Here is a 26,430-nt window from a genome sequence, read left to right on the forward strand (position 1 = left end):
GTCCCCTTACTGCACAGGAGGCCCCTCCAGGCGACTCCCATGTCCCCTTCTCACTTCCTTTCTGTCTCTCCCTCCTTCATTTGGCGCAGAGGCAGAGGAGGATCTGAGTCTGAAAGCCAGGGGTGGCCCTCGGCCTGGCTCCTCCTCACTCTCGTCCTCAGTTTCCTCATCTGTAAAATGGGAACAGCATCTCTGCTTCTCCACTTGGGGATGTGGGAAAGAAAAGCAGGGGCACACATGAAAGCATTTGGGATGGACCTGGCCCGGAAAGAGGCTGCTCATCCCTGAGCAAGCTCCCAGTTATGTTATGAGTCTGACAATCAGTGGCCTGGGTGCTGGGGTGCAGAGAAGAATGGGAACTGGCTCCTGCCCCAGGCGAGCTGTGGGAAGGGCATGAGTGAGCAGGGGTGTCCAGAGGGTCCCTTCCAGGAGTCACCGAAGAGCCCCGGGTAGGTGGTGTGAGCTGACGCCAGGAGCCTGCGTCCACAGCCTGGGATGCTGGTTACCAGCCGTGCAGCTTCTCCGCTGAGTCTTGGTATCCCCAGATGTGGAATGAGGGCGAAGCTGGTATCTGTGTTTGCAGGACGAACGGCAAAGTGACGACGTGTTTATTAAATACGGAACTGGGTCTGCACCTTGGGGGCTGGGCTGTCTATGCTGAGAGGCCAATGTAGAGAAGAGGGGAGGGAGGCTGCAGAGGAAGTGCCCCTGGGGGTCCAGATTTCAGAGTTTCTGGGAGAGGGATCCTGTGGGGCCCTATCCAGGCAGGCCCTCTTGGCTGAGTGGGACAGCTCCTGGGAATAGGTGAGAGCAGACAGAACCGGGATGTCCCTGTCTAACCAGACACCAGGCTGGCGGAGGTCAGTCCCCACCTCCCCTCCAGCCCCCACTGCCACTATCTTCCCCCGGCTGCTGGGACATCCTGCCGCAGCCTCTGGGGGAGCCGGGCAGGGAAACCGGAGCTGCGGGCTGTTTCATCCGCCTGGGGATGGGAGCGAGTTACAGGTGTGACCATTGTTCCTGAGCACAGGTGGGGATAACGCGTCCTGACAGCCTGCGGGATGGGCCCCTGGCAGCCTCACCAGCCTGGCCCGAGCCCCAGGGCAACCCTCTTGGGCACCCGTGTAACAAAATGTCCTGTGAACTCTCCCCCCGGTCCCAGCCTCTTCATGTGCTTCCAACGCCGGTGGCTCGGACACACCTGGGAGCAGGGCAGCCCATTCATGAAGCACTTTGGAGAAGGTCACCATCAGTTGGGGACAGAGTGTGTATTGTCAAGGACGCCAGCCCAGCTTTTGTGCCCTGCCGGCTGCCCAGACCACAGGAATTCCTCATGCTCACCTTCATTCACACCGCGAGGGCAGCCGCTGCTGCGGGCCGGCCTCACTCCCTCCCCATGCCGCCTTTGGCCGGAGGCTGAAGACTTGGCCAAACAAAGCTCACCCACCATTTTCCAAAACCTAATTGCCACGGCTGTGTCTGTGATGGGCACAGACCCAGGGCCAGGGCCTGCCAAGAATCTCCCCGTGTGAATACCTGCACAGGGCAGCTCCTGTGGGAACCGGGAGTCACACAGAGCCTGGCATTTGTGCCCAGCCTATCTTGTGACATTAGGTAGATCAAAGCCCCATTGTAAAAAAGTCATGTTCACTCTGTTCATCTGCTTGGAGCCCGTGTCCTAGGACAGCCCTTCCCCATCCCAGACTTGGGGAGGCAGCTGACTGCCCAGGCACAGCTCTGATTTGGGCCCTGGCATTCTCTCTGGAAGCAGCCACACCGAAAGGGAAATTGCCTTTCATGGGTCTGCGGCTGGGGCACACCCCGAGAAGGAATGAGACAGCGTGGGACAGTGCAGCTCCCCTCCTGTCTTCAGAGGAACAAGTTCCTACTTGGTTCCACTAAGTAGCAGTGAAAGGAGGGGAGAAAAACATCAGCGGTGCTGAAGTCATGGAGGCTTCTGGAGGGATGAGGGGTGGGGAGCGGGAAGAGGGTCAGGCATGGAAGGGGTGTGCCGTGAGGTGAGAAGACACGAGGCTCTGACAGCCTTAAACAGTGAGGGGCTTTGGTTCTCCCGAAGAGCAGGGCTTCCCCTTCCCTCCCCCGTCTGGCCAGCGTGTGTCAGAGGAGGGGTTGGTCAAATTGTTCAATTACCTGTGTGGCAATTTGTGAGCTAGAAGAACCTTACTCATCCTATAGGCATAGGCGGTCCATTGGTATGGGCTGCCTGGAACATGTGCTGAGAAGATGAGAAAAAAAGTGCTGAGGTGGATTCGTAATGTCTGTTTGGGTGCCAGTCTCAGGGGGTGGTGTGTGTGTTACATACTTGCCATCTCCGGTATGGTAATCAGGGTAAGCTAGCTTTTTCTGCCATGACAAATAAACCTCCCCATCTCAATGGCTCAATGCACGAGGACTTCTCTCATACAAAATGCGGAGTGCAAGGGGTGACTTGCTAGGGTGGTCGTCGCCTGTGCAGTCATCCGGAGAGCCAGACTGTGGGCAGCATTTTGAGGCACCAGTGCAAAGGCAACTGGTCATAGGGTTCAGCAGACCTCCAGAAGCACATCCCACCGGAAGACGGGAAAGCTGTCATTGTAGGTGTTGGCAGTTGCTACATTTGGCCACTTGAAAGCAAGAAAGGCTTCTTGGCTTTGTTCGGAGCAGCTGGGCCTCTGGCCTGTCCATTTGATTGCTGAATGGAGAAACGGGTAAATGGTAGATGTTTCAGCATGGTTCCCAGTCTTCAAGCAGTGGTCACATGGCTGAGTATGACATCCCAGAAAGTCTGTTTTCAGGAAGGAAAATGAGTACCACAGCTTCTGTTTAAGAGGATAAGGGAAGGGTGCAACAAATGGGCTTAAATTTTAGAAAGTGTTTTGTTATCCCTGCCTGGTGACAGTGTAGACGCGGTGGGTTGGTGGACAGGGGCCAGACTAGACCTAGAAGGCTGGGGGAAAGAACCCGGGCCCCAACAGCTCCCTAGAGTAAAGCTGTCACCCCCATGTGGATGGCCATCTGAGATGGAAACAGTGCTGTCTGTAAGGCACTGTGAATAGCAGCCAAACCCCTGCTGCGAAGGGCTCAATAATGGCCCCTACTTCTTAATCCCCGGACCCTGTGAAAGTGTGAACTTACATGGCAAAGGGACTTGGTAGATGTGATCTTGAGGCAGGGAGATTAGCCTGATTGTCAGGTGGGCCCTCCTTTATCTAGGAAGCAGGAAGGTCTGAGTCAGAGGACACTTGACGAGGGAAGAAGTGGTTGGAGCGATGTGCTTTGAAGATAGAGGAAGGGGCTGCCAGCCAAGCAATGCAGGTGGCCTGTAGATGCTGAAAGACAAGAAATGGACTCTCTGAGAGCCTCCAGAAGGAATATGGCTCAATTTTAGGATTTGTACTCTCCAGAGCTATAAGATAATGAATTGACAGTTGTTGTTGTTTTTTAAGCTGCTATGATGGGGTCATTTGTTACAGTAGCAATCTGAAACTAATACACTCATCATAAATAATACACCTGCCATGTCTCTAAGAGAGAAGCAGAAAATGGTGATAGAAGGACCCAGAGGTTGAGATCCCAGCCCTGACCTTGGCCTGTGTGCTCTGGGTGGGTTCTTGCCCCGACTTGGGCCCTTCTGTTCAGTGAGAGCCCCAATTCACTCTTCTTTCAACACATTCCATTCACTCACTTGTGACCTTCACCCCTTTATTTAGGCCACATGGTCAGGGAAGAGGGGATGGAGGAGACGAAGAAGAGAGAAGCCGACAGGGCCCGAGTCCCTTCCCATCTCTCCTGATGTGAGAGCCTGGGGTGCCAGGCACGCAGTTGCAGGATGGAGACTCCTGCACACAGATGCTGTTACGGACTGAGTTATTTTCACCCAAATGCATGTGTCAAAGCCCTAACCCTTAGGACCTCAGCATGTGACTGTATTTGGAGACAGGACTTTTAATGAAATAATTAAGACAAAGCCTTAAAATGAAGCCATTAGGATGGGTCCATTCCCGTATAACCAATGTTCTCATAAAAGAGATTAGGACACAGAGGGGTGACCATGGATTGGTCTTTGTGAGGGCTCCCAGGGGCAAGCCCTGACCCCAGAGCCTCTGCACGCAGTGGGAGAGCAGGCAGGGCCCCCAGAAGAGATTGAAGCTGCCCCTCCTGGGCTAGTCCAGAGCCATCCTATGGGTCCCCCAACTCATGCCCTGAACACCCCTGCCCCGTCCTGCCTGGGCCAATCTCTGCGTGGACCAGCACCAGTGAGGGGTACCTGAGTGGACTTTTCACCTCCTAAAGAGGAGCTCAGGTGGAAGGAAAAGCAGCAGATAAAGTAAGCAGAGAGGTCAGAGTCACAGGCATGCATCAGAGGTGGCCACGAGAGTGCCACCTTCATGGCCTGACACTGTGGAGTCCTAGGTCAGCCATGGAGCCATTGACCATGCTGTTCTCTCTACCTGGAAGGCCTGTCCCTTGCCTGGGCTGGCTCTCATCTTCCTCATCAGGGTGGGAAGAAAGGGGGGCCTACAACCTGGCAGACCTCTGCCTTCACCACAGCATCTTGCCCTTCCTCAGGCCATCCGGCTGGATTCACCTTGGGGTTAGCCTTGCCATACACAGGGAGATCCTTATTTTCAGACCTGGAGTTGAGTTTCTGAGATCTCTTGAGAGCACATCCCTGGGAGGGGAAGTCTTACAGGTGAGAAGTTCACGCAGCAAATGGAAGAATCTGATACTTAGAGGAAAACTCCTTTTCCATAAGGGGCTTGTAGCTCCTGACCTTGCACACCTGTGTGTTCCTGGCGCTGTTTACCTGGTGGAGATTGAAAAGCCAAAAGAACCAGCTGTGGGTATGCAAATCCCATAGAGCTGACCCTCTGCGATTTGCATGGGAGCAAAACAGATGTCTGGGGCCCAGCCCAACCCAGGTGTTCCCAGTCTCAAGATAGCCTCATCTCCCAAACCACACAGGGCTTCTCAGAGGGGTTCCTTAGACCAGCAGCTACAGTATCACCTGGGCAGCAGGTAGAATGGCAAAGCCTCAGGCCTCTCCTTAGACTCACTGAATAGACACTTTGAGGGTAAAGGAGAGACAGGCCATGCTCTTGACTCAGAAGACCCAATATTACTAAGATTGGGTCCAATTTGATCTGTAGATTCAATATGATTCCAAAATCCCAGCAAGCTGTCTTATGTTACCAAGAAAATGATTCTAAAATTTTTATGGAAAAATGGGTAACAGAGAAGCCCACTTTTTTTTTGTTTTTAAAGAAGACACTTCCGGGAGGAGTGGGGGGTCATCAATCTGTGTTTCAATGAGGCCTTCAGGTACACACTGAAGTTTGGGGGCATTTGAGAGAGTAAGGAAATTCAAGGGGATGGAGTCACATCTGGCGGCTCCCTCATTCTCCAAGCTATCCCCCGCCCAATTCCAACTCCCTCTCCAGCCTTGGGAATAGTCTTCTCTTGGTGACAGCAGTTGGAGATTTAGTGCTTAATTCCTCCCTCCCCTGGTTCTTTAGTCATCTCCTTAATAGAGTGGAAGCTTCCAAGAGGTTCTACCTAGCCCAACTCACCTGACAAAACAGACACCTCCATTTCCCATCAAACCAAGAATTGCTTTTGGAAAGGGAATGATGTGATTAGGCAAAGATAAAGTTCTCTTAATCAAGGGCTGGAAGGGGTAAAGGAAAGTTATGTTTGTGCACTAATAAAGCTTGTTTCTGTCATATGTATTTTAAATACCAAGATAATCCTACCCTTTTCTTTAACCCACTGCCTATAAATAGTTCAAATGAGCCCTGTTCAATTTCTCTAACCCCTCTGGCCACCATCTGGTCATCCTGGAACATGCTAACAAGACCACAGCCACGTTCTACCCCAGACTCCTCCTGACCTTCCAGCCAGCATCTTCCTCCAAACTTTCTCCCATTCTGGCCGCAGAGTGGCTTTCCTAATGCACAATCTTAGAAGACTTTAACAATTGTGTTTCATGTAGTTAATTCCATTTTTATTTTCCTTAATGGCTCTTGGGTTTTCTATCTTGCTTGGGAAGATTTCCTGCACTGTGAAATTATAAGAATATTTTCCTTTATCATACTCTATACATTTATAGTTTTTGGAGCAACTTAAAATTCATTTGAAAGTCATTTTTGTATATGGAGTGAGGTAGGGATTTAACTTTGGTTTCTTTCAAATGCATGGTCAATTGTCCCAACCCTTTTACGCAAAAATCCATTCTTTGTCATATTTTAAGATACCACACATACTGGGACAAGTTTCTGGGCTGTCTGTCTTGGTCCACTGATCTGTTGCTCTCAGGAGCACATTGTTTTATTACTGTAGCTGCAGAGTAGGTTTCAAAATCTGGTTAGTAAAGTTCTCTTTCTGTCCCCTTCCAAAGCTATCTTGACACTTTTTGCAGATTGATTTTTCCATGTGAGCATCAGATTCCTATGGTCCAATTTCAAAACTATGACAATTTCATCTAATTTTAAGAGAAACAACACAAACCAAAACTGAGATTCCTTTTAGGATTCTGACTGAAAAAGAATAAATTGATCCTTGAAGCTTGACCAATTGTGTCAATAAAGTCTTCTTGAGGAACGTTACTCTTCAGTTCCTCAGGGCTTGAGCTACGTTCTTCAGTTACGTTTTGTCATTTTTCTTCCTAGGGATCTTATGCTTTTCTCATTAAACTTATTTCTAAAAATGTCATGGCCCGTTCACCAAGATTAGGAAATTGGAATGTGGCAGGGCTGGGAAAAGCAGAGCAAAATCAATCACACATGACAACACAGTGTCTAGAAAGCACTTCTTCCAGGGCTGGGGGTTGGGGGCAGAGGTCACATCGGTTTGCAAGCCTGGCTTGTGGAAATTTCCAGAGTCTGGCTTGGCTCTAAGTGTGATGTGCTTGTAGGTCCCTTCTAGATTAGACTTGCTGTTATACTCTGCTTGGGGTGTCAGGAATATCTGGAACTTGCTAGGTGATGGTGGCATCAGGGTGTTTTCCTCCCCCTTGTTCCCCACTCTACCACCCTGCAGTAGCTGTAGTGCGTTCAGAACTCCTGGGGCTGCTACGACTTAAAGTGCTGCATGAAGACAGCTTCGGGGGGTGACTAGAAGAAGTTTGAGGATGAGGCCGGCATCCCAGCCTCCTGCCCCACCTCCTGCATCCTCTGCAAAGGGAAAGGTTGTTTTCTGGTCCCTGGCTGACCTTGAGAGATTGTTCACATCCACGTCCCAACATCAGCATGATGCCCATGACCCAGCTCCAACTTGGATGAGAGGGTCAGCCCCAGGCCTGGGAGGACAGGACCTTTGGGCCTTCTGTGACCCTCAGCTGGAGGACTGGGCCTCATGGCTGACTCCCAGTCTGCATCATCGTCCACTCTCACACCAAGTGTGTTCCAGAAGATGGGTGACCCAACCTGGCCAGGTGACGTGGGGCAGTGGTAATTTCCTGCTTCTGTCCAGGCCTCTGAAATACTCATCTCTGCTAGGGAAGGGTCCCCTAGGTGGTGAAGCACATGTTTGGTAGGGGGAAATCCACAGTTCTCCTCACCCACTTTATGTGTTAATAAAAAGTCTCCTTCACGGGAAGTGGAAAATGCCATCTGATCTACCCCGTTTCCCCGAAAATAAGACATCCTCCGAAAATAAGACCTACTTACAGGAAAGATAAGACGTCACCTGAAAATAAGACCTAGTGCATCTTTGGGAGCACACCTTAAAATAAGACACTGTCTTATTTTCGGGGAAACAGGGTAGATCAGAGCATCAATCTCTCACCTAGTTCGCAGCCCCAGGGCTGGCGGCTATCATGGGCAGACCCACCCAGGCTTGGGGCTGCTCCTTTGGCTTGTGCCTTTGGTGTCAGATGTGGGCCTTTCCCACAGGCAAGGGGCCCTCCAACTGTGAGCCTGTGACTGCCCCTCTGGGCTCCTCTCTAGGGAGAAGGTCCCTGGTGGTCCTCACCCTTGTGGGCAGGGTCCTCTGGAGAGACCTACCTTGGCTTCCTGCATGGCCATCCTCTGTGACTCACCTTCCCCTCCATACCTGAAGGTGCTCTGGCGGTGCTGTCAGGGGCAGCCCCGGGTTCCCTCATTTTGCCACTTGCAGCCAAGACCTGGCACCAGCTGATGACATATCTCAAGCTCAAAGGGTCCTGCAGTCCCCCCACCCCAAGAGAGGCTCCTGAAGGTCTCACTTGGCCTGAGGTGGAAGCGAGGACACTTCTCTGTCTCCATTATCCACACAAATGAGTAGCAGGTGCTGGCGAGGGTGTGACGAAATCAGAGCCCACACACACTGTTGGTGCAAGCGCCAAATGGTGCACCTCCCTGGGAAGCAGCCTGGCAGTCTTTCCAAAGGTTCAGCATAGAGTCAGCACACGAGCCAGCAATTCCCCTCTTAGGTATATGTCTGAGGGGCTAGAAAGAGGAATTCAAACCGGCACTTGCATGCAGATGCTCATGGAGCATTATCCACAGTAGCCCGAAGTTGGAAGCAGCTCACATGTCCTTGAACTGATGAATGGGGAAGTAAAATGGAACATATCCACTCAGCAGAATATTATTCAGCCATAAAAAGGAATGACGCATGTGCTGTGATGTTGATGAAGCCTGGAAATATCAGCTGAGTGAAACAAGCCGGTCACAAAAGACCACCTGCTCTGTGATGCCAGTTACGTGGAATGTGCAGGGCGGGACGCCTGCGGGGCAGCAAGTATACTAGTTGCATAATGCTGGGGAGGATGGGTGGCAGGGAGTGACTCCTAATGGGAACTCTTTCTGGGGTGATTAAAATGTTCTAAAAGTGGTTGTGGTTATGGACACACAACTCTGTGAATATGCTAAGAACGCTTAAGTAGATGAATTGCATGGTATGGGAATCTTATGGCAACAAAACTATTATTAAAGTAAGTAGCCATCCACCACCCGCCTTTCCGGAATAAAATGACTGTGGGCGAGGAGAGGCTTTTGAAGCAGCCCACGTTCACTGCCAGCATGTCCCTCTCCTAGCACTTCTCCATTTCCACTGGTGCTCAAGGTCCCACCTGCCAACCTGTGGTCCCCTCAGCTCCTTGCCTCCCATGGCCCCCTGGTCCCCGGCTTGGGGCTGAAGGCCTGCCCTTCCTGCCCCGGCAGGTTTGGCATAGCACCCCCAGCTCCCTATAATCAGGACCTCATAGTGGTGGGCTCAGCACCATATCCCCGCCAGCGTTCATGGGCACTGATGAGAGCTTGCTTCAGTGCGTCCATCCTCACATCTCTCCATCCATCCCTCTATTTACGCATCCATCCCCCAGCTGTCCATCCTTCCCTCCCTCCATCCACTTACCCCTCCATCCACCCACTCATCCATTCATCCTTCCCTCCCTCCATCTCTCCCTTTCTCTTTACCTCCCTCCTTCCATCCATCCACCTGTTCACCCATCAATCCATTTATCTATCCATCTACACATTTATCTATCCATCAAATGGATTGATGAATAGATAGATAGATGAATAGATCTATCTATCTATTCATTCATCCAAACATCCACCCACCTATCCATCTACTCACCCATCCACCTATGTACCCACCCATCCCTCCAACTCTCCAGCTTTCCATCCATCCATCCATCCATCCATCCATCCATCCATCCATCCATCCCCTATTCACTCATCATCCAGCCACACACTCACCCATCCATCCATTTCTCCCTCCCTCCCTTCATTTATCCATCAAACGCCCACACACCAATCCACTTGTTCATCCCTTCATCCATCTGTCCCTCCATCCATTTTGTAAACACTCATTGAGCACCTGCTGTGTCAGGCTCAAAGTCTGGTAAGAAGACATCCGAGTAAGCAGACAATGACAACTCAATGCCCAGGGTCACGATAGAGAAAGGATTCCCATTCCAGGTTCTGGAAACAGTACAGCAATGCCCCTTCCTGGACGCATGGGAGCTGACATGACCCTGATGACACCATCCTAATTGCCTCCCAAGTTGTAAGAAGGCAGGAGAAATTCACCCTGCAGCTCCATCCCTGATGAGCTGTGCGACCACAGACAGGTTCCTGTGCCCTCTTTTCCCACTGCCCATACCATGAAGGGATGGGGCTGGCTGCACTCCAAGGCCGTTCTGGGTCCCTGTGGGGGGCCAGGTATTTCTGCCATGTGCACAGCTGCTGCCCAGAAGCCCAAGCCCGGCTGTCCCCAGTCCTCCCATCGTTGTATGGGAGGAGGGCTGGGGGCACAGGGGTTGTCTGCTGAGAGCAGGGCCATTTATCCCCACATGGGTGTCAGAGTCAGATGCTGGGAGCCTTGGCAGGGAGAGGTGCAGTGGTGGGGTGGGTGCTGCCTGGGGTGCCTGCAGCAGGTGGACGGGGTATTTCTGGGCAGGGTGGGCACCTGAACTTTTCAAGCCAGATTATAGCAAAGCCTGGGTCACATTCTATAAAGTATGGCTCCCTTCGGGCCTGAAACTCAGAACTGCCTGCCATTGGTCAGTGTGCCAGGGCCCCCAGATGACACCTGGAGCACACTTCTTGTGAATTAGTCATAAAAGCAGCCATTCCTGTTCTGACAGTCACAGCTGTGTGACAGAAACCAGAAAGAAAAAAAACCTCCTAGCCTTAGTTTGTTCATCTGTGAAGTGGGTGCAGTGGACGAGGGGGCTTTGTGGTGGGCTGTGTGTGCCCCTGGGAATGCTGGGGACTCATTCTCTGCTCCCAGAAAGCAGCATTGTTTTTGGAGAGGGCCACAGGTGCAGGGCCCCTGCACCCGGTTAGGCGAATGAAGGCAGGACAGGAGGCAGGATGCACTCTCAGACCCAGGACTGCCCAGCTCGAGCCCTGGGGTGAGGCAAGTGGAGGGAGGCTGGCAGTGGAGGGAGGGAGAGCGCGGGAGACGCAGCAGGAATGTCAAAGGGAAGAGGAGTTGGCGGGAGCTCAGGAGAGACCGATAAGTGAGCAGGGCCCAGGATTAGGAAAACACCAAGCGGAAAGAGGCGTGGAAGGTTCTTCGCAAATCAGATGGGAAACCAGATTAGACGCTGAATCAATAGAGAAGGATCCCAGCCCGGATCAAAGGCACTGCTGGGGAAATGTGAAAGGCTACTCAGGGTCAGGAGGCGGACCCGGAGCAGGGGGGCCGCCCCGGGAGCCCCAGGAGGGGGCGGGATGGAGCCTGCCTGGGTGCCCACCACAGCCGTGGCCCGTGGTGGCCCACTTGCAGGCAGCTTGGGTCCCGCCCCCTGAGGCAGCCAGACCTCCCGGGTTCTGGGGGACCTGACTGATGGTGTCTCCTGGCAGAGGAGAGGGCAAGAATTAGGGGGATGGGGACAGGTGGGCTCCTTTACCCTTTGCCACGTGGTATAGCCCCCTGTGCCAGTTTTCCAGGTACCTTGGAAGCCTTTACCCCAGGCTGTAAACTGTAAGTTCTGCCAGGCCAGGGGGAGCTGTGCCCTGCGTCCAGGGTCCCCCCACATGGTTCTTGGTGGCATTGTGGCCTTTGGTGCAAATAACCCCAGAGAGGCCACGGCAGGCAGAGCAGGGGCCTTCTACTCACCCAGCGCTGAGTGTGGGCCCACACCTGGGCCTTGGAGCTCTCTAGGCATCTGCCTTGTCCCCAGCCACACTCTGGGTTCCTGGAGCACAGGAACTAGGCACTCGGGGACTGCAGGGGCACCATGGGCTGTTTTCCAAAGGGGGTTCTAGGGGACATGAGTCCTTTGAGATGTTCTGGGAAAAGGAGGTGTGAAGTGAAGTCAGTTTGAGCAACTCAGCTCTCTGTCTCCTCTGAGAGCTTAAAAGCCCCCAAAATCCTCTGTAAAGACTGTGGCATCGTGACCCACCGAATTCCTTGATCCTGTTAACATGGATTTGGAATATTATTTGGAAATGATGATGGACTGGCCTGTGCTTTCACCACACAGGCAGGACCCTGTGACCAGAGTGCTTCCTTCCAGCCCTTGTGCTGGGGTGAGCGGATTTTGTTTGGCAGGTGGGTTAGGTGCTGCCACCCGTCAGGCTGCAGATGGCTCCGCTTTGGACACAGCTTCCACCTTCCCCTTTTTCCACTGCCCCAGAGGGCAAAGATGCTTGGGAATCCGCCAAGCTGCAGATGGGCATCCACTCCCTGGGGTGAAAGAGAATGCCTGGGCCTCCCAAAGCACAGGGTTTGCACTCAGGGTCCCCTTGCTGGGTCCTAGAGAGACTGGGGCTGGGGGCTCCTCTTATCCTGCCTGGTCAGGGAGCAAAACAGGGCAGCCTAGAAAGGGCCCCTGAGCCTAAGAATGGTGGCAACATCGGGAAACAAAAGGTCTGTTTGACACATTTTCATCACAGTGTATGGTGCCCCACGATCATACTAATGTACACAGCTATGGTTTAATAAAAATAAAAATAAAAAAATAAATAAATAAAAAGGTCTGTTTGGTGGCAGAGCTGGAAGTGACCTGGGGGCAGGCTGGAGACTGAGTGGGCTGGACCAGCTGAGAGCCACAGCAGCACCTAGGAGGGGAGGGAAGGGGAGCAGGCGGGTGCAGGGCACTGGGGAAGGATTGGGGGTTAGCTCAGAACCCTCTGTGGAGCCCTGACGGTTGCTCCTGGTGGTGGAGGGGGGTGAGCTGGATTCATCTGTGTGAGCTTCAGGCTGGACCTGGACTCACAGAGGGCAGGGTGTGCGTCAGGGGGAAGGTCACAATAGGCAGGTGTCTGGAAGTGAGTAGTGAGGGTCCTCCTCCTGGGGGTGTCTGAGCAGGGGTGGGAGCCCCCAGACTGGGACGGCCGGGGTCTCTGAGGTTCAGACCGTGGACTTGGCAGTCTTCACCCACTCATTCAGTACTGGCTGCAAGGCACAGCTCTGGCTTTGAAGCCCAGCTCTTCCCGTCCTCACTCTGACCTGGGCCAGTCACGTACCCTCTCTCAGCATGCTTTCTTCACTACAAAATGTCTGCATTTTCAATCTCTTGGCCAGGTACAAAGACTGGCTCTGAAAAGTGGGGCCCTGACAGCCATTAAGGAGTGTTGGAGTGAGTGCCAGGCCCGTGACCAGGCCAAGGGGGGACCCCTACCCTGGCCATAGCAGGGGCAGAGTGGCAGTGTGGGTGTGAGTAGGGTCCCTACTGCCTCAGCCTTCATACAACCCAAGAAACTTCCAGAAGAATGTTCCTTAGAGGCTCTGCCCAGTTCCTCAGTCTCTAGTGGGCCCGTGAGCCCTTCTCCTCCCCCCCCCACCCCGGCAAGGGTCTGTGCTCTGTTAGGAGATGCTGGAAGCAGCCAAGAGTAGAAGGAGAACAGAGGGCTTCAGCAGGAGCTGGGCCCAGGCCTGGGATGGGCAGGGATGCTGTGCTGGGGCCCTCCATGGTGGCCGGCCAGCGTGGGAACTCTCCAGCTCGCACTTCGTCTGTTCTCGCAGATTGACAAGGTCTGGGGCCTGCGTGCTGCCTCCCAGGGGAGCGATTGATGGCTCGTCAGTGGGGACAGGCGGCCCGGGCAGGCTGTGCTGGGAACAGAGAGCCCCCCAACTCCTCCCCGTCCCTCCCAGTCCTGTCCCAGGCCTCCAAGTTGGGGCCCATGGGGGCCCTGAGATGGCAGCAGTGTTGTGGGAGGAGACCAGCCCCAGCTGTCTGTCCTGCGAGGCACAGGCGCCTGGAGGAGCGAATACAGTCTCTGTGCAGGGACCCCGGGTCTCTTGCTTTCAGGCCTGCCCCCTTCCTCCTCTCCCAGGCTGGGAGTGCACTGCCCGTGCCCAGCTCTGGGCATACTCGGCCTGCAGTGACTTCCTCTATCCCTGCTGCAGCCCCTCCCTATCAGGCCCAGGAGCCCCCAGATTCCCACCCTGTACAAATCGCCAAGCCCCTCACGCATGCCAACCTCCAAAATGGGCTCAGAGTGGAGATGGGAGTGGTGCCTGGGGAGTGGCAGGACTTGGCCAAGCTCACATCCAAGGATACCTTTGGCCAGTAGAGATTAGGAGGTTGGACAAACCAAGCCCTTCTCTTTGCTCACCTGCCTGTCCTTCTCAGGCCATGGTGCTCGGTTTCTGGGGCCATGATCTCAATCTGCTGAAGTTGGAAGGGCCTTTAGAGATGGTCCCAGCCAGTGGGGGCCAGAGTCCTGGGGTTGTGGGGTAGCACCACAGGCTGTGGCTGGGGGTGGGGAGGTCTCCATCTGGCTGCAACAAGCTTCTCTGCTGCTCCACCCCAATCTGACAGCAGAAACCCAGAGACAGACAGTGTCGCCTCCCTAGTCACATGGTAGGTCAGTGTCAGAGCTGGGTACGTCCAGGACTCCTCTTTCTAGTCCAGGGCTCTTTCCTTGGCATCTGCAGTGGGGTGGGAAAGGGGGTTTCTAGTACACCTGCAGCTGCCCAGGCCCAGTGGAAGAAGGGACAATGGATGGGGTATACGAACAGCTGCTACTTAGGAGTCTGTGGCTTGGCACAGTGGGAGAAGAGAAGAGAATAGCCTCCATACCATGGCTAGGGCTCTGCTTAGGCCACTGACACACCTTCCACCTGCCACAGGGCTGTGTGCACAGCACAGGGGACACTGGCTCCAGGAGGTGACCCACCAGTATTCAGGCAGTGCTTGTACTACAGGGCTCTCAGCTTGGGAGAGGCTCTGGGTGTTTGAGAGTCTCTTCTGCAATGAGAATTAGATTGGAAGGGGAGCTACTCATCTACTCACCATCTAACTTCCCTCCATTTCTCCATTCAGCCTTCTATCCTTTACAACTATCTTTGTAGCCATCCTCTTGTCCATTGGCTCGTTTATTCATTCATTTTCTTATGCATCCAGCGCCCCATCCAACAGTTGGGCCATTCATTGAAAAGTTTTTCTATCCACCCATTCATCCATGCATCCATACCTGCTCATCCATCTATTTGTCCATCATCCATCTATCCATCCCCCCATCTATCATCCATCTATTCAGCCAAAATCCATCCATCCATCCATCCATCCATCCATCATCCATCCATCCATCCATCCACCCATCTATCCATCCATCCATCCATCTATCATCCATCCATTCAGCCATTAGCCATCCACCCATCCATCCATCCACCCACCCATCTATCCATCCATCCATCCATCCACCCATCTATCATCCATCCAGTCAGCCATCATCCATTTATCCAACTCTTATTCATCTATCCATCCACCTATTCATTCATCATCCATCTAGCAATTTATTATCTATCCATTGTCCATCCATCCATCACCAACCTACCCATCTATTATCCATCCAGCCATCACCCGTCTACCCACCTATTATCCATCCAGCCATCACCTGTCTACCCATCTATTATCTATCCATCCACCTCTCTATCATTCATCCATTCATCCCTCCATGGTCTCTCCATGATCCACCATTCACCCATTATCGCTCCAATCATGCATCCATTCTACCTATCTGTATCTTCCTATTCACCCCTCATTCATCCATCCAACCACTTATCCATCATTAATCTACCCATCCACCTGTTACTTCATGTACCAGTTTATCTGCTTATAGGTCATCCTCCTACCCTCTATCCATCCATCCATTTGTCTCTCACCCCAAGGTTCTGCCCCGCTCATAAATGTGGACCTCATCTATCTATCTATCTATCTATCTATCTATCTATCTATCTATCTATCTATCCTTCTGCCCACCTATCTACTGTCCAGTCACCTATCTTTGATTCAGTCAAGGATCTATGGACTGATAATGCCACAGGCTGGCATTTGTTGGTCATGGAGGCCAGAGTGATGCCACGTCTTGGATTGTGTGACTACCCTTGCTTGGTAGATGAAAACAGTGCAGTGAAATAAGAGAGCAGCACATTCATGGAAAATAGCTCCTCAGGGGCAGACAGACCTGGCCCAGATCCTAACTGTACTATTTCAGCTGTGTGGTCTTGGGTCAGTCACTTGTCTGTGTCTTGGTTTCTTCCAGTGTAAATCAGGAACAGGAACACCTAAGTTCTTACGGTTATTAAAGATAAAAGATGTATGTTTATTTACAATGTAGTAAGACAGTTGAGAACCACTGCTCTAAGGGCTCACCAGGCACCCGATGTGCCTCCCACTGTCCTCACTTTATAGACGGGTGGCTGGGCTCAGAGAGCGGGAGGTGCCCATGTGAGGTCAGAAGGAGAAGAACTGCACTTTCTCCACCCCTCTTGGCCTTGGTATGGCTGAAGCTCTGCCCAGGCATCCTGGGGCCTTCCCCCGTCCCTTTCTCCTAGAGCTCAGAGGCTGGCAGCCTCCGGGGCGGGGGGCAGCCTCTCCCTCCTCCCTCCATCACTTGGTAGAGATTCACTCCTAGCACCTCTGCTTGATGGACTCCTGGGGGCCTTGTCTCAGCCAGCTCGAGGCTGCCCCTCTGGGAAGCCCTCCCTAACCCCTGGTCCCAAGGCTGAGGCTCCTGAGAGATGCTGAGTGGGCCTCTGAGGACCTTGTCTCTTCTCTGTCACAGGTGAATAAGGGCCCCAGCTTGGAACTGTCTCCTGTGTGAAAGCAGAACGCAGTTGCCTGCCTGCAGGAAGGGCTCAACCTTGACATGTTCAAACTGTACATATTGCCAGTGGACACTTCCCTGTGTCCCTTCCTCAGCAGAAACCGGCTCTTCTGCAGGCAGCAAGTGGTGACTTTTCTCTCTGGCCCCTCTCCTGATTCAGGTTCAGTGGGGAGGGAGGGAAAGACCTCTGGACACTGGGTGGGTGGATGGAGGGACAGGAGAAAGAATAAATGGATACGTGGCCTGATAGAAGATTCTCTTCCATTAGGAAGGGAGAGAAGATGGGAAAGAGCAGGCCAGACAGCTCCATCCACCCTGCAGGCTCTGGAGCCAGACAAGGGCTGATACTCCAGCTCTTTCTGCAATTGCTGTGTGACTTTGCTTAATGACTGTACCTCTCTGTGCCTCATTTTCATTTTTTCATCTATAAAAGGGACTATAACTAAACCACACACCCCATAGTGCTGCTGTGAAGATCAGACAAAACAATCATTCAAAAGGCCTATCATAGTGTGAGAAAGCCCTCAGCAAGTGACACTGAATGTCCTCCCTCCCTGAGCTACCTGGCTCCGGTTCCAGAGCCTCGGGGTGCCTACACAGCCATTCCTGCACTGGGCGTTCCCCCTCCAGCCTCCCACCCCAGGCCTCCCCTCTGTCTATTAAAATCCCCTGGATCAGTGCCTCTCCCAGGTATGTCCTGGTTATGTAATCCCCGCTGAGCAGTCACACATGGACTTGAGCTCTTTGCTCGCTCCTGTTTACTCTTTGGCTCAGGGGAGAGTCCCATTCAGAAGAAATTGCTATTGTTTCTCAGACTTCCCATGGGAAAGCAGCATTAGGGAGGAGCTCAGTGAGCCAACAGGGGTGGGGCGGGGAGAGGGAGTTAGGGCCAGGAGGGGGAGGATGGGAAGCAGGCCCTGCAGGGCCCAGGGCTGGCTCCATGTGCATAGCCATACTTTATCTCTCTAAAAACCAAAGCCTGAAGAATTTTTTGCATGATTTGATTTTTTGATATACCTGAAAAATAGTTAAGAGCAAAGGTGAACCATTGTCTCACCCCCTTCCTTATTCATGACCTCCTACCTCACTTTTTACTGTGTTTCGTTACCCTTTCATTCATTCGTACATATGTATCTGTCCACCCATCCATTTATCCATCTTCTATCCATACAACCATCCATCTATGTGCCCAGTCATCTACCCCGTTCATCCACACATCTACCAGCCACCTACCCACCCACCCATCCATACATCCACCACCCATCCATCCATCCACTCATCCACCACCCATCCACCTACCCACCCATCCATCCACCCACCCACCCATCCATCCACCACCCACCCATCCATCCATCCATCCACCACCCATCCATCCATCCACTCATCCACCACCCATCCACCTACCCACCCATCCATCCACCCATCCACCACCCACCCACCCATTTATTCCTCCCTCCCTTTCACACCTAATGTTTATTGAGTTAACAGTGAGAAAAATATTGGACTGGGTGTTCTGTGACCTTCAGCCCCCCTGCTGAAGCCAAGTTTGAGGGAGACACCTCCCCAGGTGTGAGTCTCAGATCTGCTGTTTTCTCTCCTGTCCTTGGACAAACTCTTCACTCTTTGGACCTCAGAGTCTTCATCTGCAAAACTGGGAAATAATGGTACTTATCTCACTACTGTGAGGACAAAGTAAGAAAATATGCATGGGTGCAGGCGGCGCCCGTAGCTCAGAGGGTAGGGCGTTGGTCACATACACCAAGCGAGGCTGGTGGGTTCAAACCCGGCCCAGGCCAGCTAAAACAACAATGACAGCTGCAACAACAACAACAAACAGCTGGGCTTTGTGGCAGGCACCTGTAGTCCCAGGTACTTGGGAGGCTGAGGTAAGAGAATCGCTAAAGCCCAAGAGTTTGAGGTTGCCGTGAACTGTGATGCCACAGCACTCGACGCAGGGCAACAGCTTGAGACTCTGTCTAAAAAAACAAAACAAAAAAAACTGCATGGATGCTCCTGGCACGACATGAGGCCCCCAGTGGGGCCTGTTCAGGGCCTGTACTTTGGGGTGGGGAATGCCAAGGTGGGGCAAGAGATGGCCCTTGCCTTTGGGGCCTCTTATGCAGTGGAGCAGAGTATACTGATAAGGTCTTTGCTGGGGGTGGGGGAGGTGGAAAAAAATGAAAAGGGTGGGCCCAAGAGGTGGCCATGGGGGGTATTGGACCAAGAGTTTCAAGAAAGGTCACATGGGGCTGTGTTGGTATTTTGGCTGCTGTGTAGGAAGTAGATTAGAACTAGGGACTCACAGTGGGGAGACCGGTTAGGAAGCTTGCAGTTGCCTGGACTACAGACCGTGAGACAGAGGGCAGGGGGTGACATTAAACTTCACAGACACTTTTTCTCCTAAACACAGAAACTGTGCAGGTACCAAAATCACTGACTTAGGCCTCGGGAGACCTGGGTCACACCAGATCCCTGGTCCTTTGGCAATGCACTGTCATGCCTGGTTTTCCTAGCCTCAGTCTCTGGCAGATACTGCTAATCAACTGCAGCTCTTTTTCCCTTAGAGCCTCACACTGTGCTGTCCAATATGGTAGCCACCAGTTACCATTTAAATACGGCAATTTACATCTAAATCAACGGAAATAGAATACAATGAATAATCCAGTTGCTCATGTGCGACAGCCATATTTCAAGAGCTCGCTGTCTACTAGAGGCTGGTGAGTATCAGATGGTACAGAGAGGTACAGAACATTTCCTTCATCACTAGCGTGCTGTTGGACCATGCCTCTAGCCCACTAGATAGCCAATTCTGGGGCTGGCCAGGAGCTGGACAGGCAATGAACACTCTCTGGGCTAAGTGGTGATTAATTCTGCCCCTGTGGTCATATCTCAAGCAGCTTTTCTTTCTACCTGAATTTCATGTAGAAGGTCAGACTTAAAAGAGTAAAATCCTCTGGCTGACTCGAGTTCACTTTCTTTTTGTCTCTCAAGGAGAAAAAAGAAAAAGGAAAAGCTCAGCCTTGCCATGTGGCTGCAGACGTCACTGGTGAGCGTTGTTTCAGCCCCAAGCTCACCTTGTTTCTCCCACCTCTGGAGGCCGATGCTTCTGTTTTTGCATCTATTTTTAGAGCCTCTGGGTGAATGTCATTGCCGCCGGAGGCTGACATTTCATACTCTGAGAACCTTGACCTGCTGCTTTTCCGGTTGTGAATTAAACCTACTTTTTCATGCCCCAGAAGGAAAGAACAATGATCATTAATAATCGGCATCTTCTGGAAAATCGGAAATGGAGCCTCTGTGATCCAAGGCTGCCCTTAACCCCAGCCGTGCTGCCTGCAGTGGTTACTGTGTGGCTGGTCTATGGGAAACTCCCCAGCTGTTGGAAGATCACACCTGTGGCTACTAGGGAAGCAGGGAAAGTGGGCAGTAGGGATGGGGATGGGAGAGGGATGACCTTGACTCTCAGCCACATGTCAGGGGCAGAGGAGGCTGAGGCAGAGTGATAAAAACTTGGTGGTGTCTCTAACTTGCACAGAGACCTGTGGCCACCTCCAGAGACCAGCATGGGGGACACCCTCCCAGGGCAGGTACAGTGCGAGTGGGAGGAGGAGAGGGTTCCTTGCGCTGGGTAGGTGGGTGGGTGTCTCAGCTGGTCTGGGGTGCTTGATGTCTGAGCCCCACACCCCGGGTTGGGTCCTCATACCATGGGGATGAGGAGAATGAAGACCTGGGGAGAGGTAGAGTTAGCAGGCAGGGAAGGAGCGCTAGCTGGCTGCTGTCTCAGGGTAGGGGACAGTGGGGACAGAGGAGCTGTGGCTGCAGAGCCTCATACCTGCAGGCAGGGACAGGGCTGTGGTTTCCCTTAGCATAGGTGACCCCTTCAGCCCCTTTGAGAGTGGGGAACTGGGGCTGGCCTGGCCTTTTGGGGAGGGGTTGTGCTTGTGTCCTAGGCTCAACTCACCTTTGACAAGGAAAGCAAAGGTCACGGGAACAATCCCTCCCTTTCACGCTGACGACCTGGCAGGAGCTCATGTGGAGCTGACAGAGGTGGCAGCCCCTCCCAGGCAGCCCAAGACAAACACGCTGTAGGAAGTTCCCACGCTCCCTCGTGCCTGGGGCTGCTGGAGTTGCCTGCCAGAGGCTGGAGCTGAGAGGAAGGCGGGGCCTGAGCCCCGCACAGGTGAGCTGGAAGTCCACCACCTGGGGGCACAGCAGCTGGGCACCTGTTCCGTGCCACGCGTTCTACGCACATTGCTCACTGAATCCTCATGGTGATCTTACTTTGTTAATCTTCATGTCACAGAATAGTTAACCTGAGACTCAGAGAGGTTAAGTGATTTGCCTCAGGTCACACAGCCTCAGTCGGTATCTGGGCTCAGGTTCAAGTTTGTGCTCTGTGGTCCCGGTGTGTATTCATTCAGCAAACTATGTGCCAGCACTTGTCCAGGTGCTGGAACATGACGCAGTCAGCTCCTCACGCCCCCTAGCACGTGAGGGGAAGACCATCAGCAGGGGGTGAGTGGGTCCCCAAAATGACCTGTAGAGGATATGCTAGAAGGGGGCAAGATGGCAGACACACTCCCAGCTGCGGGGTGGAGGTGCCAGGGGAACACAATGTTTTTAGTCCCCAGGTTTTTGTTCCGTGTTCTTTTCAATGATCTTTGGCCCAGAATGGTCTGGGGGAAGGTCAGTGTCCTGGTTCACTCAAAACCAGGGTGACCAAGAGCAAGTGGCTCTTCTCACAAAAGAGGAGGTGAAGGAAGCTGGGACCCCCACACCTCAGCCATGCAGGGGTCTGCCAGGTCCACCCCTCCCAGGGGCACCCTGAGAAAAGTGACCATCCTAGGAGCTCCTGGAGGGCAGTACTGTCCTTCCCTTTCAAGAGACACAGATTGAGTGCCAGCTGTATGCAGGTTCGGGGCACCCAGGCCCCAGCACCCAGCTCAGTGCCGCAACAATCCATGTGCAGGATATGTCGTCCAAGCAGTTGGGGCCACTGCAGGTCATCAGTTGTCACTGTCTGCTCTGCTTCTGATGCTCCCCAGGCCTTTGAGGGCTATTGGGCTTCCTGTCTTTGAGGACCCCTGGAACTGGCCACACAGCCACTTAGCAGAACCCACACCATGACTGGTCCCATCACAGGGGCCTGGCACTGTCACGGCAGTCTCAGGGCAACTCAGAGCCCACAGCTCCTCCCCCTCCGTTGGGGCTGTGGTGAGGATGGGCAGGCTACAGCTCAGGCTGGGGCCTAAGGGAAGGTTATAATCAGGAGGCCAAGGGAGCAGCTGGGGGCGGGGGGTGGGCCCTGACACTGGCCTGGCAGTGTGGGCGCTGGTAGGCTTCCCCCACTTTCTGGGCCCCTGCTATAAAACCAGTGTGGCTCTATGGTCCCTCCCACCTCTCGGATGGTAAATTTCAAGGTAGCAACTGTTTAAGAAAGATCTGTCCTCTCAGGCAGCAACTGACCAAGTCCTTCCTGGGTCAATCTCCCCCTTGTCCGCAGGCTCATGGCTGTGGAAGCAGAGTCAAGCTTGCAGTGGGGACTTGATTCTTGTGCCCTGAGAGTGGGATGGCCCTGCCCACTAACTTATTCCACTGCCTGCCTGGACCCACCTACCCATCAAGCCCCTAGGCTCACCCATCCAGCCCATCCTGTTGTCCCCCAGCCACACACGCGTGCAGCACCCACCCTTTCTCCTCTCGCCTGTCCACCTGGGCACCTGCGCGGCGTCCTGCCTTGGTCATCCATCCATTCACTTCACTCTGTGCACCCCTTCACTTCACTGCCCACCTGCTCACCTGTTGATTTACCTGCATGTCCATCATGTTCCCAAAGTTCCTGGTGCAAGCCTTGAACTTGTGGAGTGGGCACAAAGCAAGGATATGAAGTGACAAGAAACAAGTTGTTCAAAAATAAATTCTAGCAGCTGCTGGCTTTGCACCTATCCAGCCGGAGACAGCTGCTCTTCCTGTCCCGGGAGGCAGAGTGGTGGGAAGCAGGGGCCTGTGCTAGTCCTCGGCTAGACTTGAATTGTGGGTCTGTGGTTTATCAGCTGCAGGAGCTTGGACCCGTTCATCAACCTCTCCATGTCCCTGGAGCATCACTAGTAACACCAGAACCCCTGTGCTGAGTCACTGTGGACGTGAAATGGATGAAAGAAACGGTATATGTTATTGATATAATTAATTCTTCTTGCAGAGGCTGCACTATCTAATTGTCTTGATTGTACTTAGGGTGAAAGGTTTGTTTTGCCTGTGATTACTGAATGCCAAATTAATGACAAATAATCTCTCTGCCATTTTTCATTCATCCAGGCCTTTTTCTAATTAGCAGCTCCCCACCCGTTTTCAACCACACATTCCTTTTTGATTTGAGCAGCGCTGCTTACATCTTTTTGGTGAAAGGAAAACAAAATTTCCAGTTGAGATAAAGGAAGGGCCGTTTCCTCTGTCAGCTATTCTTGAAAGAGGCATTCGATGTTCAATGTTATTTTCCTGCTGGAATGTGAGAAAAGAGGTGTGAAGTATTTTTCCAGATCATCTCTCATTAAAGAGGTTCCAGCAGCCAGGCGGTGCTGGCCCGTTCACCTAGGCACACCCAGGAGGGAGCGACTGGTCTGACCGACCTGCATCTGTGGGAATGAAAGGGTCCGCGCTCTCTGGTAGAACTGGGACGGGGTGCTCGTGTTGCACAGTGCTGCTTGCCCTGGCCACGGTGCCGCACAGGAAGGCCTGGTCTGAGCTGTGGAGGCTTCTGCCTCTTGCTGCTGGGGCTGGGCTGAGGTTCTGGTATGTGCTAGGCTCCTTGACACATGTGGCTTTATCCTCTTTCTTGTGTGGGAGAAACAATTGCTGCATTTTAAAGGAGGAGACTGAGGGTCAGAGTGGATGTGGGAGGCTTACTCATACCAGAAAACACATTTCATGTCTGTCCGACACCAACATCCAGCTCTTGCTGCCACAGCTAGAAGGGTAGCCATTCACCTGTTCACCCTACCCACAAGTCCCTGGTGTGCTCCTGCCAGCATGTGCCCAGAAGGACGCCTCCTGTGCCCACACATCCTCCATGTTTCCAAAATGTGGTGATGGCGGAGTCTGAGCTTCTCCCCTCACTGGAGACACAGCCCATGCCTGCCTTCACGGTACAGTTCCATCTCTTCTCAGGACGGCGCTCCCACCTGGCATGCCCCTCTCTTCCAGAGCATCTCGGGACACCTCTGACACCTGACACCTCTCACCAGCAGCCTCCGGCCTGGTAGCAGAGTGCAAGCTCCCGGCAGATTTGGACGGGCATGGGGGAGGTAGCTGCTCAAGGTGGCCTCTGACGGTCCTCAGCTCTTGCCACTCACAGCCTTGTGTAGCCTTCTCCCACCATGGACAGGGCTGACCTTGAAACTGATAGGATATGATCTCAAGGCCGTGTCACAGAAGGTGTTGTGGCTTCTGTCTTGCCTTCTTCAATCGTGACATCTGCCATATTGTGAGGACACTCAAGTGGCCCCATGGGAAGGTCCATGGAGCAAGGAACCGAGGTCTCCTGCCCACAGCCCTGGGAGGGCGCCATCGTGAAGCCGGTGCTCCAGCTCTGGTTGAGCCTCAGATGAGATGGCAGCCTCCTGAGGGAACCGGAGCCAGCACCGCCCGCCCAGGTCACTTCCAGGCCCCTGACCCACGGGAGCTGTGAGAGATAATGCTTACGGTTTTAAGCCACTCAGTTTGGGTCACATGTGATGTGCCGAGAGATCTCTGGAACATGAAGTGTGAATCCTGCTCCGCCCCTTACTAGTGGGTCAAGAGCCTCGGTTTCCTTTTCTGTCAGATAGGATCACAGTAACTGTGTGGAGAACCGTGCTGAGGACAGAGTGGGATGTGTGCAACGTGTCCTGCACTGTGCCCGGCTCTCTGAGGTGGCCATGGCTGTCCCTGTCATTATTTTTGTTGCAGCATGTTAGCCTGTGTGGGCCTCTGCCTGGGTGTCAGCACCTGCCTGCAGGGACACCTTCTTACATGACCTGACGCGCGCACACACACACTCTCACACTCACATGTACTCACACACTCACTCTCACATATACTCACATACATATACCCAGACACACACACACACTCTCACTCTCACACTCACATGTACTCACACACTCACTCTCACATATACTCACATACATATACCCACACACACACACTCTCACTCTCACATATACTCACATACATATACCCAGACACACTCACACACACACACTCACTCTCACACTCACATGTACTCACACTCACTCTCACATATACTCACATACATATACCCAGACACACTCACACACACACTCTCACTCTCACACTCACATGTACTCACACACTCACTCTCACATATACTCACATACATATACCCAGACACACTCACACACACACTCTCACACCCACACTCACATGTACTCACACTCACTCTCACATATACTCACATACATACACCCAGACACACTCACACACACACTCTCACACCCACACTCACATGTACTCACACTCACTCTCACATATACTCACATACATATACCCAGACACACACACACTCACTCTCACACTCACATGTACTCACACACTCACTCTCACATATACTCACATACATATACCCAGACACACTCACACACACACACTCTCACACCCACACTCACATGTACTCACACACTCACTCTCACATATACTCACATACATACACCCAGACACACTCACACACACACTCTCACACCCACACTCACATGTACTCACACTCACTCTCACATATACTCACATACATATACCCAGACACACTCACACACACACTCTCACACTCACACTCACATGTACTCACACACTCCCTCTTACATATACTCACCTCACATACAATTACCCAGACACACTCACACACATGTAAACACTCACACTCTCACATATACTAACACACTTATACTCACGTATGCACCCGCATATACTCACATGCACACTTACACACACACATACTCATACAACATACACACACACTCACACTCAGTCACACACTCTCACCCAGCCCTGGGCCCAGCTGACAGGAGCCCCCGGACGGGGCCTTTCTGTCACTGCTATAGAACCAGTGAATGACGCGGTTTCTCTTTTTTTAAATTAAAAACATTTTAATTGTGGTAAAATACACACAGTATAAATTTTTACAGTTTTAACCTTTGATTACTGTACCGTTCTGTGGCATTAAATACATTTGCACTGCTGTGCAGCCATCACCCCCATTTATCTCCAAAACTTTCTCATCTTCCAAAGTTGAAGCTCTGTCCCCATTGAACGCTGGCTGCCCAGCCCTGCCTCCAGGCCCGCACCCACCACCTACTTTCCGTGCGAATCTGAGGGCTCCAGGGACCCCACAGATCAAGGACGTGCAGGGCTCACCGGTGGTGGCCGGACGGCTTCTCTCAGTGTGGCGTCCTCATGGCTCCTCCAGTGGTAGCTCCTGTCGGAGTTTCTTCCTTTCTAAGGCTCTGTCATGTTCCGAGTGAATAGTTGCTGTTTTCGCTTTCCTCAGACCATGAGACAGTCGGGAGCAGTCGTGAAGCCTTATTATCTGTTTATTTCCAGCCCCTCTCTTGGAACCTGGCTCCGAATAAGCCTGACTCAAGACGTCTTTGTGGAAGCAATGACAAGAATCCGCATATTGGGGTTTGTGTCCCAGTTCTGCTGTTTCTTGGCTGGGTGGCCCGAGTCAGATGACTCATCCTCTCCGACTTCCTCATCTACAAAACAGGGCTGAAGGTCTGCTCACAGGGCCACTATGGACTTCAGATATGATGATGGTGCTGGGAAACAGCGGGGTGCATGGGGGACGCAGATGCTCCCTGACTCGTCCTCTGAGGCCCAGAGCCATGGCACTCCTTGGTCAGCCTGAGCCTGACCCTGGCCTGCCACTCAGCAGGGGACCAGGGCT

The sequence above is a fragment of the Nycticebus coucang genome, chromosome 14, assembly GCF_027406575.1.
Source record: "Nycticebus coucang isolate mNycCou1 chromosome 14, mNycCou1.pri, whole genome shotgun sequence".
Taxonomy (NCBI): domain Eukaryota; kingdom Metazoa; phylum Chordata; class Mammalia; order Primates; family Lorisidae; genus Nycticebus; species Nycticebus coucang.